We start from the raw sequence: 15,276 nt of genomic DNA, 5'->3' as shown, positions 1-15,276 counted from the left end.
GTATTAGCCATTCTTTCATTTACGCTTGCCCTCTTATTATTAAAAACAAGTGATCAATTTTAGAATGAAATTCATGTGTGACGATTTTGTTGAGTGACCAATTTGTGAGAATTTTCTCTAGCACAATATCAGTCACAATTTTTAACGTGCATATCCTGGCAGAAAGTTGAACAATCTTTAAAAATGTGAATATAGTGTCCCAAAAAATGATATTTTGTGCTTTTAGTTTCACTGTTTAATGACTAATGATATTCTTGTTATTTGTACCAATGATTGTGTGTTTTGTAAGATGAAGAATTTTTTTCCCGTGCTTTCTAGAAACAAAGCTAGTTCTTCGCAGGGGCGGATCTCTTCAGAGACCCCCAGGTGCCACTGCACCCCCCAGTTTTTATATAAATTTGATATTAGTATTTCACTAACTCATTGTCGTTGTAGCGGTTAAGTGGTCCCCCCAATAATGGATTAAAGGTCGCGCGTTCGATCCCTGGCAAACTGCTTTTTATAATTTTAAGCGAATTTTTCTTATTTTATTCAAAAAATTGTCCTGGTGGGATTCAAACCTTTTTATAATTTTAAGCGAATTTTTCTTATTTTATTCAAAAAAATTGTCCTGGTGGGATTCGAACCCTTATTTTATTCAAAAAAATTGTCCTGGTGGGATTCAAACCAGCATCCCCATGTATGAATCATGACAATATTACCACCACACCAGTTTACAATCATGTAAATTTTTTGAAACTCTTTAATATATATTCTTCAAATATTTGGCACCCCCGGAAAAAAAATCAAGATCCGCCACTGGTTCTTCGTCTAATCAAGAACCATCTAATACTCGACATCCAAGTGAGCCACAACATGAAGTTATACCCAACTCGACCAATGAGGGTATTAAAGTTGTTGATTACGAATTGTTGGAAACGAATCCAGGACTTGACCTCCAATTTCAAGCTATCATCCTAACATCCAAGATGAGGTACGTAAAGCTCACCTAAAAATAGGTCCTCGTCAACCTCCTTGCAATTTCGTTTACCCTTGGTCTGATCATGGTAGACAAAGACGTCGATTTTGTAAGAATTGGCTTAATTTGTATGATTGGATTGAGTATAGTGAATCTAAAGACCTAGCATTTTGTTTGTCATGGTTTTTGTTTAAAAATGTCTCTAAAAGTGGGGATCACTTTGTGGGGGATGGTTTTCGTGAATGGAAGCATGCTCGAAGATTGGCTAATCATGCGACTACTTCTTCTCATGTAGATTGCGTGGATATGGGTTTTTCTTTCATGAACCCAAACCAAAGTATTAAGGCTACATTGTTTAATCAAACTAATCAAATGAATGTCGAATATCGTGTTCGTGTGAACACATCCCTTCTAGCTACTAAGTATCTTTTGAGGTGTGGTTTGCCATTTAGAGGAAGTGATGAGGGTTGCGACTCTTTATATAAGGGGTCATTTCTTGAGTTGTTGGACACTTTAAAGGAAAGTAACCCAGAGATAGCTACTGTATTTGATTGTGCTCCAGGAAATAACTTAATGACTACCCCTGGCATTCAAAAGGATCTTGTTTCTGCTTGTACATGTGAAATAACTCAAGAAATTATATGTGATATGGGGGATGATGTGTTTTCTGTTTTGATTGATGAATCTGGTGATGTTTCTGGTAAAGAACAAATGGTGATAGTGAAGGTTTAATAAAAGAAAGATTTCTAGGCATTTCAAAAGTTAAAGAAAAGAGTGCTAAGTCACTTAAAGATGTCCTTGAGAAGTTGTTGTCTATTATTGGCTTGAGTTTGTTTAGCATTAGGGGGCAAGGGTATGACGGAGCTAGCTTTATGCAAGGTCAATTTGGTGGTTTGAGAACTTTAATCCAAAATGAAAATCCCTCTGCTTATTATACGCATTGATTCACACATCAACTTCAATTAGCACTTGTTGGTTGTGCTAAGACTCACAAACAACTTAGTCATTTTTTTGGTTAAGTCAACATGCTTGTTAATTTCATACGAGCTTCTAACAAGAGACACAAACTGCTTCGGGACAAACAAGTAGCTCATTTTTCTAAATTGATTGAGGAGGGCGAGATAGAGACTGGTAGTGGATTGAATCAAGAATCATCTATTGCTCGAGCAGGTGACACTCATTGGGTTCCCTTTTTAGGACTCTCACTAGGTTGATGTCTTTGTATGCATGGTGCCATTGTTGGGGTGATTGAAGAAGTGGGGAATGATCCGACATTTGAAATTTTTTACGAAACTGTGCTTTTGCTAGATGTGCTTCAATCATTTGATTTTATCTTCATGTTATATATGATGGTTGAGATTTTGGGAATTACAAATGATTTGAGTGTAGTGCTACAAAGGCGTGATCAAGATCTTTTGAATGCTTTGTCACTTGTCAATGATATCAAAAAACAATTACAAGATATGAGGAATGAGGGGTGGGAAGAACTTATATCTAAGGTTATTAAAATTTGAAATAAGCATGATATTGATGTGCCTAATATGGATGCATCGTATGTGCAATGGAAGAAAGCTAGACAACTTTCTTCAACCTCTAGTGTTTCTAATTTGCATCACTTTAAGAATGATTGTTTGTTTAGTGTTTTAGATTTGCAGTTGCATGAGATCAATGCTAGGTTTGGTGAAGAGAATACTGAACTTTTACAGTGTGTTTCATGCTTGAGTCTCGCTGTTAGCGTGTAATTTCGACAGGCTCAATTAATGCGGTCAACATTTGTTCACTTTTGTCTTTTCAGGAATCAAAGTCTTGTTCTTCAACATAAGAATTTTGACGGAATCTGGACTTAACGTGTGAAAGGGTCTAAAAGCTTCGGAGTTCGACAAGACGTAGGCCAAGAATGTAAATTCGTCGAAGTCAAGTAGTTACTGTCGATGCGGAAAGAATTTGAATCCAAAAGCAGCGGTTTCCTCAATGGAAACGTGGGGGATCAGCGGTTTCTCGATGGAAGAAGTGTTGATCGTGGCAGTTAGCCTTTTTTCAGTTATTTTATTATGTATAAATAGTAGTTTTCCATATGGAAAATAAGTCGCAAATCTTTTATAGAATTATAGCAGTCAAAGTACCGGTGTCTAGAGAAAAGAGTCATACATAATGTATGTAATCTGATTTGTCGAACCACTTTTACATTAATGCAATTTACCTGTCTTTATGTTTATGCGTTTTAAACTTTTAAGCATTTTACTTTTACTTGCATTCTTTCGCGCTCACCGTATCTCGAAACCAATCACCAATTTTTTTTGCTATGTTGTTTATGGACTTCAAGTTATGACAGCCGCCGCGGCCGAGCCTGTCTCTTAACTGAAATATTTTAACTAAATTAATTAAAATAAGAGTAAATTACACTCCCCTCCCCTCAAAGATGCTTGAATTACACTCCCCTCCTCTCTTATGTTAAAATATACACTCCCTTCCCTTCTTATTCAAAACATATTAGAAATTTTTTCACTCCCCTCCCCTCCCCTAAGTGAAACTTGAATTACATTCTTCTCCCCTCTTATGTTAAAATCTACACTTTAATCCCTCAATATTTTTTTTATATTTCTAATAATCTAGAAAACAAATAAAAATCTAACACACTTCGGGAAAAAATAGTGTTGCGGATCTATTTTAATATAATCAAAATTTGAATACGTATTTTTCGCTATTTTTTATTCAGAATTTCATTAACGTGTAGTTTTAAACCCTATAATAAAATATGAAACAACCCAAAATAAAATTAAAATATGTGAAAAATTACTAAAGACAATAAAACATTGTTAATTAAAAGTTAATTTTATACTTTAAATTATAAAATCAATAGCAAAATATTTAAATTTAATTATCATTGACATTTTAATTATAAAGAAATTAATTTATTTTCTATAAATGGTAGTTCAAAATTAGTATATATCGCAAAAATATTTATTTATATTAAAATAGATTAAAGTGTAGTGCATATTTAATTATTAAGGAGTGAGTTGTAATTCAAGCATCTTATAGGGGAGGGGAGTATAAATATTTTTTTCCAAGTGAGAAGCGTGTAGATTTTAACATAAGAGGTGAGGGGAGTGTAATTCAAGCTTCTCTTAGGAGAGGGGAATGTAATTTACTCTTAAAATAAACTAGCAACTAACCCGTGCTAAGCACGGGCCCGTGCGGACGGGCTAATTCGAAGTAGGGGTTGTGCATCAAAGCGGTTGTGCATCAAAGCACATTGCAATGTTATATGAATTGAGAAGATAAAAAAAAACTAATGATAAAGCCAACGTTAATGATAAAGGGGAAAATTATTTTGACTTCCTTTGAGATCTTCTTAAGAGGAATGCTAGGGTCACACCCTCTAACACTCCCCTCTAACACACTCCAATCATAAATAGACATGTCATCCATGTTTTTAATTTGTTAACCTGCTACCGGTTTCATTTTACACAAGAGTTTAACTATTTATTTTATATTATTTTTTATTATGTTGGCTTTATCTTTTCATCTTCACCGCACACACAACCTTTCACCATACATGTTACAACTTTTCACCTTCTGCCAAATTCTTGTCTGTTAATGGAAGTTTTCTAACCCAAATTGACATATACATATACTATTTGAAACCTTATGCAGAAAAAGAACACTTCAAAATCTTAAGTTGTTTTTTTTTTTTTTTCCCAAATAAAGCCATGAAAAAATTGAGTGGGATATCTTTCGCAAATTCCAATTGAAATCACAATTACCAAAATAATGTTTATACAAGTTTATGCGTCTGTATATCAACCGAATTTTTTTTGCAAAGAAGAATGCCCTTTGTATATTGAATAATCTTAAAAAACTAGATCTGAAAAAAACAATTCAACAAAAATGGAACTTGTCGAAAATTAAAGATGCAAGCAAATTTAATATGTCATAAGAATGGAATCCTGTCTCAAAAATGTTACTGATTGTTCAACGGCGGCAAAAAGAGTGTATACGAAACATATCCAATCTTGCTAGAAGATGATGTAACTTCAAATAATAAAGATGTTTCAGAAACATTTTTGCCTGCAACTAATTTGGTGGTGGCTAATAGTGCATGAGAGTTCAGACAGATCGAAGAAGATATGAAGGAGTAGCCATGGAGATGGAGTGCAGCAAGATTGAAGTTTTTTCGTTCTCTTTAGTTTTTTTTTTTTGGTAAAATGTTCTTTTTTTTGTCACAACTTGTGCAACCAGTCAACAGGTAAATGCCTAAAAACAATAGATGATGTGTCTATTTATGATTGGAGTGTGTTATAGAGGAGTGTTAGAGGGTGTGACCCTAGCATTCCTCTCTTCTTAAATAACACAGAGACCCATTCTAATTTTCCAAACACGTGAATCTCCCTTCATTTTATCCATTTCAATAACTTTGTAAATATACAATTTAATCCGTCATTTTGGTTTGTTTGTACCAGCTTTAATAACTTTGTAAATATACAATTTAATCCGTCATTTTGGTTTGTTTGTACCAGCTTTCTCTTTTCACAAATAAGTTAAATGAAGTGTTTTTCTCGCAATGGAGAAACAATAATATTTGTTTTTACCACTAAATAGAATCTAACATCGACAATTACAGAAGAGGTCAAAAGAGAATATAGAAATGAGATATTTTTTGGTGGATGAACATTGTTGTTGATCAATGAAAAGGAAATAATCTTCGATATATCCGTTTTATTACATTAGAATTTAAAAATTAAACCACCTTGACCCAGGAACAATAAGTTGGGAAAAATTACCGACTTGAAAAATGGAATGAAAAATGGTCAAAAATTAAATGAGTTTCATACTTGTATGAAGACGGTAATTGCTCAAAATAAATGGAATTAACAAAGTTTAAACCATGTTATATTATAAGAGAAGTGCTTGTCAATTTAATAAAGAAAAAGGGAGATTAGTATTTAGTTAAAAAAATAGAGCTGGTGTTTGTGTTATTTAAGAAGATCTTAAGGGAGGTTAGTTTAGTTATATGTAAAAATATTTAAAATATTAAATATTTTGTTATTGATAAGATGTCGTTATGAGTCCCGTGTATAAATTGTACAAATGTATTATTTACTGTGTTGGCGGTCGATCCATTAATTGTTTTTAGCAGAGGTTCACTTTTTTTTTTTGTAACTTGGTTTTGCGCTCGTATACGGGTTTGCTAGGTTGCGCCCGTGATTAGTGAATTGTTGTTACGTTAGATTTGGGTCGATCTACTTGGTCTGATTTATTATGTTGTATCCTCGTTTTGTGTTATACCTGAGTCAGGTCTAATTCCCTCAGATCTATTTCTTTTTATTTAATATAATTTTTCATTTGACTAAGAAAAAAATAAATAAAAAACAAAGGCAAATTATTTTTAGAAAAAAAACAATCTTGAAAATGTCTAATATTTTGAAAAATAGATATATGCCTTGTAATAAATATTTTGTAACTTTCTTGAAGTTATGTTATTTTTTTTAAGAATGAAGTTTTGTTATTTTGTGATTATCAATCAAATATAATTGAATGTTTTTTTTTTTATTAATGAAAATATTTTTCAGTGTTTTGTTAGTATCGAAGATAACTATCTTAATCATATTTTGTTATTTTATTGATAAGTGAAATGTATTTATTAATTTTTTTTATTAAAATTTATATTTATGATTTTTTTTCTTAGACTAAATATGTAAACAATTGTCATTTTTTCATTGGATTACCTACAAAAGAAAAACTCATAGAAAGGTAGTTCTATTGCATCCTAAAAACTAAAAAATCATAGGAAGTTAGTTATGTTGCATGAAATAGACTCAATGTCAGATAAAAGCACATGAACATCATAAAATTTTTAAGGTACAATGACAACTTCTTATTTTTAATAATTGTAAATTGAATATATGGTTCGCTTTTAATAAAATAAAAATATATTTTGATATTGAATAAAAATAATAGATATATTTTGATATTTAATCATTTAAAGATTATTTTTGAAAAAGCATAATCAGTTTTGTGTTTGTTTATCGTAATAACAATCACTTCTTTAAAAGAAAAAAATTGTTTGGATACAACAATATAAAATGGATTTTGTGTTACAAAATTAGCTTCTTGTTTAAAGTTTTTTTTTTTTTTGGTGGTGGCCGGGGTTTGAACCTCGGACCTTGCATATATTATGCATTGTCCATACCAACTGAGCTAAGCTCACGTGGACAAAGTTTTTTTTTTTAAAGTTATAGCAAACGCCGTAGGGCTTATTTGCTACGAATTAAAATAAAAATAATATTGACATTCAATAAATTAGTGATTTTTTAAAATTTTTATAAAAATATCATAATCTATTTTGTGTTTGTTTATGGTAATAAAATCATTTTAAAAAATAATAATATAATGTAGTTTGTTTAGATACATCAATATGTCCTCGTGAGCTTAACTCAGTTGGTAGGGATAGTGCATAATATATGCAAGATCCGGGGTTCAAACCTGGGCCACAACAAAAAAAAGATACATCATTATAAAAGAAACTTTTTGTTGCAAAATCACATTAATCTTTTGAAATTTATGTTCTCTCTCAACTAAATAGGTTCTTTTGTTACGAAAGACACAAAATGATAAATTAAGTTGAGGTGTCAAAATATTAAGATGTGACAAAGTTTTGTTTTTACTTATCATTAACTTTCATAATTAGAGAAAGATAATTGATTTGATAAAAAAAAAGATAATAGATTGTATTTGTTTTTTTAACTCTTTAGATATTTAAAAGTTGAATTATAAGAAAATTTGTTTTGATTGAGATTAAGATTAAGTTTGTTTGTAGATTAAGTTAGTGTGTTTTATTGAGTGAATTTGTTTTAAATTGTTTTTAAAAGAGAAAAAAAGGGGGAAGTTGAAACAAAACACATAAAAGGATATAATTTTGATGATGTGTCAAAAAATTAAGAATGAGTAAGATTGTATTTTTGGTAGACATTAAGTTTCATGATTAGAGATTGAGTGGTTCTATATAGTACGGAATGTTATTGTACGAAAATTCATGGAAATGTGTATTTGAGGCACAACACTTGCAATTTTATATAATAGAAAGCTAATAACATAGCACTCCTTTACGGAATACACGGGCTGATTAGGTGCAGAATTAAATTTTATTAGAAAATTATACAATAATAACCTCCTTTAAATGAATACATGGGTGGTTTTTAACAAAATTAGTCAATTAACCAATTCGTTGAATTTCGTTTCAAGTTGGTCCGTACCACTAAGCATTATCCTTAGAGATTAGAGAATAGAGAATATAAGATTGTAATTTTTTTTAACTCTTTAGATATTTAAAAGTTGAATTATAGGAAAATTTGTTTTGATTGGAATTAAGATTAAGTTTGTTTTTTCTTTAAAAAAGATTTAATTAGTGTGTTTTATCGATTGAGTTTGTTTAATTTGTTTTTAAGAGAGAAAAAATAGGGGGAAGTTGAAGTAAAAGACACAAAAGGATATAATTTTGATGATGTGTCAAAAAATTAAGAAGGGGTAAGATTGTATTTTTGGTAGACATTAAGTTTTATAATTAGAGAATAGATTAAAGAGCAATGTAAGGAGTTATTCAATCTTGTTATCACAAGACCCCGCTCAAGAGTATAACACAAGAAGTTACAGGAAAAAACCAAAACGATAAACTAGATTTTTTTTTTTTTTGGTAGTGTAAACGATAAACTAGAATTAGTAAAACGAAGAAGCGCAAAATTAGAAACATGGTGATGAAAAATTTATTAATGGAATCAAATAATTGAAAGAGATATCCTATGAAACGGATAACTAAAAGAGATTTAATACTACCTCCGTTCCTTTTTAATTGTCACATTTTGACATTTTACACAATCCAAGACAATCAATAAATGTTGCTACTTTTGATACAATAATTTCTATTTTTACTATAATAACCTTATTTATTTAATATCTCATTACATATATTTCTCTCACCACAATAATAAATAAGGGTAATATTAGTAAAATAATATTTAATGTTGCATTGAACTATGTAAAGTGACACTTAAATAGGAACAAAAAAATCTTCAAAAGTGACACTTAAAAAGGAGCGGACGGAGTATTTAGAGACTGCACTGGTAGTATTTATTACTGCACTGGTAGTATTTATTTACTACGGAAAATGCTATTTCTTGCGACAATTTCCTTCCCAAGACTGTCCCGATCCCGAATGACATGTTGATTACGTAAAAGACATCTGGACAAATAATCAAATCTTCCCTAATTCAAAAACCTTTGTAATTCTTTTTGTCAAAAAAAAAAAAAAAACCTTTGTAATTCTCCCTAGATTCCGTGACCACCACACTCTCATCCTCTCATCCTGTTTATCTTGACTCCTTTTAGTGTGTGTTTCGTCTCACCGTTCTTTTGTTATTATGCCATCGTCATTCGTTGGCCGTGTTTGGTTGTCCTGTTCAGTTGCCGTATTTCACCGTTGTCGTTCCTTTGCCGTATTTCGCAGTCGCCCTTCCTTTGCTTCCTACATTGATTTTATATGGAAATTGGGTAATTTTCTCTATCAAATTCAATTAATTATCTTTGTAAATTAAATTGATTTTTGGTTGTTCTCTTTCTAGTTTTAGTCAATGTTTTTGGATGTGTTCTGTTGGTATAGGTTCATTTTTTTTTTTTTTTGACAAATAAGGTTTTTTTCCCAATATTTATAATTTTTAATACTAAAATTTTGACATTATTTTTACAATACCGTATTATATTTCTTTCCAGAACTTGAACTTTGGATCAAACATAGGGATTTCTAAAGGGTCAAAACTTAAATCACACGTAAAATCAATTAGAATAATGAAACTATGGGTATACGAAAAATGTCCACTTTTCTATACGAAAAATCACCTGGATTAAGCTTTGTGTGAGAGCAAATGATCTGACATGGACATTTTGGTCAAAGTGTCCTATTTTAATTAGATAGCAGCAAGAACAACACCTACCAAACTGGATAAAAGTTTTGTCCCTAAATGCATCTTTTGTTTCACAGCAACCTCAACTTCTTCACAAATGATGTCAGATACAAATTTTGTTTTAACTTGTAATATACAACTTCCTCGTACAAAAATAAGGTTCATATGGCTCAATAGGTTCATACAACAATAACCACATATACAACTCACCAAAACATATCAATAATTTTGAACTAGAAGCAGCAGCAAATTAATTTCACAACAGCTAGAAAATTCAGAACCAGAACTAGAAAATTAATTTCACAACAGCCAGTAAATTCAGAACCAGAAATTAATTTCCCGAATCAGTATAAGTTATAGAATTAAAAAGTGAAAAATGAAAGAAAATCTTACAATCAATCTTGCACGTTACTTTGATTATCAATGAAATAACTTGATGTTCTTTCCTCATCATAGTTACACTTGCTTGTTACAATTCATGAGTACATGAGGAGTGTTAACAAAACTCATTCGAACATTTTTTTTTCATCACTCACTTTTTTATCTAGTGAAAAATATGCGAGTCCCATTATATTGAAAATGAACCACACATAAACTGGCAGGAACAACAAAATTTTCACCTCTAAAAAAGTAATTGTTGAAAATAAAATATTAAAATGAGTAATGGTTGAACTACTCATTAATGGATAATCCTTCAAGAAACAAAGTGCTAAAGATATCCATTACAGGTTTATTAAGAACAAGCCCAACTTCTATCCCTCCTCTCCCATCTTTGCTCTCTGCCAAACCAATTGTTAAACCTCTATCTATAGACACTATCTCCACCTTTTCCGGCCTTCCCCAACCAAAATCAATCTCATAAACACCAAATCTATGAGACCCCGCCACTCCCATTATTTCAAATCCTTCACTTGATAAAGAAATAAGTTTATCAAACATATCATTAATAGCCCCTTCAAGAAAACCCTTTTCATTTATCATCTTCGTTTTCTCATAAATACTCCTAGCAACTAAAAAAACACCATCTTCTTTTATAAAATCCAACGGCTGTGTATCAACGAAATACGCCCAAACACAGTTTCCAAGATAGTTATTTGGTATTGGTGGTTCTAACCTTGCTCTGCAATCTACGCTGAACACAAAAGAAAACTTCTCTTTGTCATTATGAGCCACATGAATCGCTTTTGCAACACAAACAAGCGAATAAGCACAAGTGATGACAAATGATGATAGAGTTTGTGGCTTTGATTCTTTCGTATCGAATATTTCCCATGTAGATAACACTCTTTGTTTTATCTTATCCAAATCTTCATGTTTGAGCTTAAAAGTAGCACGAACAGAGTCTTCGAGTTTTGGTTCAAATGGGAAAATCTTTAAGCTTCTATCATTTCCTTTTTCACTTGGGAATAATGTGGATACAACGTCCATTACGTTATTTCCGTTTGGGTCTTTGATGATTTCCCTATTGAATGAAGGTTCGAACTCTGACAACAAAGTTGGTGATTCATCTCCTTCAATAGCTTTTTTGCATAGATAAGCCCAAGCTTTGACGAACATGGTTGAAGATTTTCCATCAAGAACAGCATGATGAGTGCTGATTCCGATGCTAAAACCACTATTTGGGAAAAGGGTGATTTGGAGTGACAAAATAGAAGCAAGAGAATCTGATGATTCTAAGTGGGGTATAAATGAACGAGACAAAGAAGCTTCATGGGGTGAGTTTTCAATGACATGATTGAAATCTGAATCACATTCTGCAATGATCAATGAAACTCCACCGTTGTTGGGATCAAATTGAATGATGGGTTTTGAAGAATCAGAAGGCCAAACAATGTTACCAGCTAAAGGGAGAAAATGTTGGAGGGCTAAAGAGAGTGATGATTTGAGATTCGGAACAATTGTTTGAAAGAAGAAAGAAGGGTGTGATTGTGAATTTGGGAGGGTGTAGAAGAAAACGCGTTCTACTGGATGGAACCTTAGCCAAAATATGTCGAAGAAAGTGAGAGGGATTGAGGTGGTTTTTGTTGATGATAGAGGAACAACCTTAAAGTGATCGTGAACTTTAATGTTGCTGTTGTTGTTGGAAGCCATGTGAAACATAAGAAGTGTTGTTTGATTTCTGTTATGAAAGATTAGAGGGAAACTATCTATATTACTGAAATATTTGATGGGTTTTCTATAAAAAAAAAAAATAAAAATAAAAAATCATTTGATGGGCTATCGAATACTTCAGGGGAAGTGTTGCAGCACGTTACAAATACTTTAGAGAAAGTGTTGCAGCACGGTTCAAATATTTTATTTTATGGGTTAGCATGTTACGTCCCCATTTATATAATTATATCTTTTTCATAATATTTTAGAGAAAAAAGTTCCTAAGAAATTGTGCTGCTGTTTATTTTAAATATCTTCGGTTGTATCAATGAAATTGTCGTTTGCATGAATTTGACTAAACATCGTTTAGAATTTTGGACGGAAGACCATCTTCTAAAAACCACACGTTATTGAAGGGAAAAAAAAATAGAAGTCACAATCATATAAGAAATTAGTCACAATCATATAAGAAATTCTCTCATTTCCACGAATAGTTATCCACGGCCTCAGGCCTTAAGTAATTATGAGATGAGTAATGATATTTATACAATTATTTTGTAATTATTTTTGAAATTTTTTTTTATTGATTAAACACAATAGAGAAGTAAAAGGAAGAAATATAATAAGAACATAATGTAAGTGAAAACGAATAGCTAGAGAGAGAGAGTGGTCTAGAGAGAGAGCGTGGCGGTCATCCTCGCCTTCGTCGGGGACAACCGCGTCGGTATTCACCTTCACCGGAAGTAAGGTACTATAGGGGGGAAGGGGGCCAAGCAGGGTGCCACCAAACGGGGGGGATAGGAGAGAGTGGTCTGACGTGAGACCGCGAAGGAGGAAAGCGCAGGAACAGGTCGACAGACAACGAGACAGGCTTCGGGAGGATCAACGGCATGGAAGAGCAAGGGATCGACGACAACGTCAGTCTAGGGTTAGAGGTGGGCATGGGTCTGCAAATCGGTACTACTCAGAGGAAGAGTTTGATTATGGTTATCAGGAATTAGGGCATGACAGAAGGGTGATTGTACAATATGAAAAACCTGTTAGGGTTAGGGATCACAACGCTTTGTCTTATGAAGAAGCACATGTTTTAGAGCGTCGACAGCCTTCTCCGAAACGCTGTGACAAGGGCGCGGGTGCAAGCACAATAGAAGGCCGCCTTCAGCTTCAACAGAAGCGGCCTAGGTCAGTCTCAAGGCACTCAACTCATATTCAACGTTATCAGCAATTTATGGTGAATTCGAATTTTGTTTCATTTTATTTTACAAATGTGTCGCATGATATTTCATATATTTCTTTGAGACAAGGTTTTGAGGTTTGTGGTGTAATGGAGGATGTTTATTTGGCCCAAAAACGCAATGTTAATGGTGGTGTTTTTGGGTTTGTTCGGTACGGTAACGTGAAAGACGTTGATAAATTACTAAAGGCGGTGAATAATGTGTGGTTTGGTGACTGGAGGGTGGTTGCTAAGGTGGCCACTTTTGATAGGTTTGGTAAAAAAAAATGGAGGCGGGTAGAGAGCAAGGAGAGGGAGGTAAAATTATTGAGGGAGAAAAAAGAAACGATGTTGGTGGGAGAGGCTCTGAGGGAGAAAAAATTATTGTTAATGAGGGAGAAAAAAGAAAGGATGTAGGGTATGCTCAAGTGGTCCGTGGTGGTGGTAGAGGAATTGTGGCGACGGAGGTGGTGAATGAGGGCAAAAAGCTTGTTCCCAAGTATACAGCAAAGGAACATGACGTCTTATGGGCTCGTAGGGGTTTGGTGGTTACTGTTTTGAATGGCGAGGCAATACCGGTGTTACAACGTAGAATTTATGATGTCGGTTTCGAAAAGTTGGATATTCTACCATTGGGGGCGGATAAGGTGTTGTTGCGTATGGAAGATGATAGTGACGTCCGTAGTATTCTAACGGAAGCAGCAGAATTTTTTAATAATTTCTTTGTTAATCCTGTCAATTGGAAAAAAGATTTGGTGGTTCGCGAAAGAGGTGCTTGGGTAAGAATCTATGGAGTACCGTTGCATGCATGGAATCAAGATTTTTTTAAATTATGTGTTTATGATTGTGGCCGACTTTTGAAAGTGGATGATTTTACGTTGGATAAGGTTCGGATTGATTTCGCACGTGTTCTAATTTCAACTTCGTCATTGGAAATAGTAAATACGGATGCTAAGGTATTGGTGGATGGTGAATTGTTTGATTTTAAAATTATTGAGGAATGGGGGTTTGCACTAGGGGAGGATGCTTGTTTAAATGAGAATGTCGAAACACAAGCAGACAATGAATTACTTTCGGAAGGTGTTCACGAAGAGATGGCTGCTAGTGGGGATGTGGAAGCATTGATGAACCATCTTTCGGAGAAATGGCAAAAGGAAGGGTCTAGCGATGGTAATAGCAAGGCTGCTGGTCATCAAAAAGTGGATATGGTGAATGTACAAACAGTAGCGAAGATGGGAGCTATATTGGTGGATAAAGAAGCACAAAATGTGACAGAAGTGGATATGGTGAATGCACAAACAGTAGCGAAGATGGGAGCAATATTGATGGATAAAGAAGCACAAAATGTGACAAATGAGATTCATGGAATTGATACGGCAATAGTGAATGCAGATGAGACAAATTCAGGTGACGTGAGCCAATCTTTTGATTTTTATGCAAACAAACAGCCAGCTGAAAGTGATTGTGTTCCTAAGGCTCGACATGCTTTTTGTGGGGAAAAGAGACCAGCAAAGCGCACAGTGTCATGTCCCCCAGGACGTGCTCATTCGACATCAGCTGGTCCTTGGAGTCTGGAATGGGTTAATAGGCGTAAAACATTTATTAATGACGTCGAAAGACCTCTAAAATGCAACGGTGGCAAAGTAAATTCAACAGGTGTGCCTCGAGCTTCAAAAAAGAAAGGTAGTGGGTATCTTCGACATTGTGCACATAATTTGAAGCGAATTGCAAGACTCTCTGAAAAAGACCGTCAAGGAGTACTCCGTGCTTTACAGAAGACTCAAAGGCGTCGTAAAAGGATTTCTGAGGTTTCTAAAGATAAGGTAACTGGTAATGATAATTCTTCTCAAAGTGGGTCTCAGGCATCAGTTAGTAATGATTGGACGCATTGGTTGGTTTTGCATATGGTAGTGATAAGAACATGTCAGATGACGTTAGGGGGATCGGGAAGAAGGTGGGTTTGAACTTTAAGGGGGATAAAAATAATAAATTTGATGTGTTGTCCGGGGTGGGTAGAAAAATGTCAGATGGAGATGGGAAGGAGGGATAGGTGCGGTGGT

General features: G+C 33.6%; 2 pseudogenes across 1 annotated transcript; one reads left to right on the top strand and one right to left on the bottom strand.

The window, feature by feature from the left end:
• Window positions 1-289: 289 nt before the first annotated feature.
• LOC146904428 (uncharacterized) lies at window positions 290-2,700 on the top strand (annotated as a pseudogene).
• A 7,529-nt stretch (window positions 2,701-10,229) lies between these two features.
• Window positions 10,230-12,214, bottom strand: LOC146904427 (phenolic glucoside malonyltransferase 1 pseudogene; annotated as a pseudogene). The gene has a single exon (XR_015019967.1). The product of XR_015019967.1 is annotated as a phenolic glucoside malonyltransferase 1 pseudogene (transcript).
• Window positions 12,215-15,276: the final 3,062 nt, after the last annotated feature.

The sequence above is a fragment of the Medicago sativa genome, chromosome 7 (genome assembly GCF_051527215.1).
Source record: "Medicago sativa cultivar Bolivia chromosome 7, Bolivia_mono, whole genome shotgun sequence".
NCBI lineage: Eukaryota > Viridiplantae > Streptophyta > Magnoliopsida > Fabales > Fabaceae > Medicago > Medicago sativa.
Note: the sequence above shows the minus strand (reverse complement) of the source record. Positions and strands in the feature narration are given on the sequence as shown.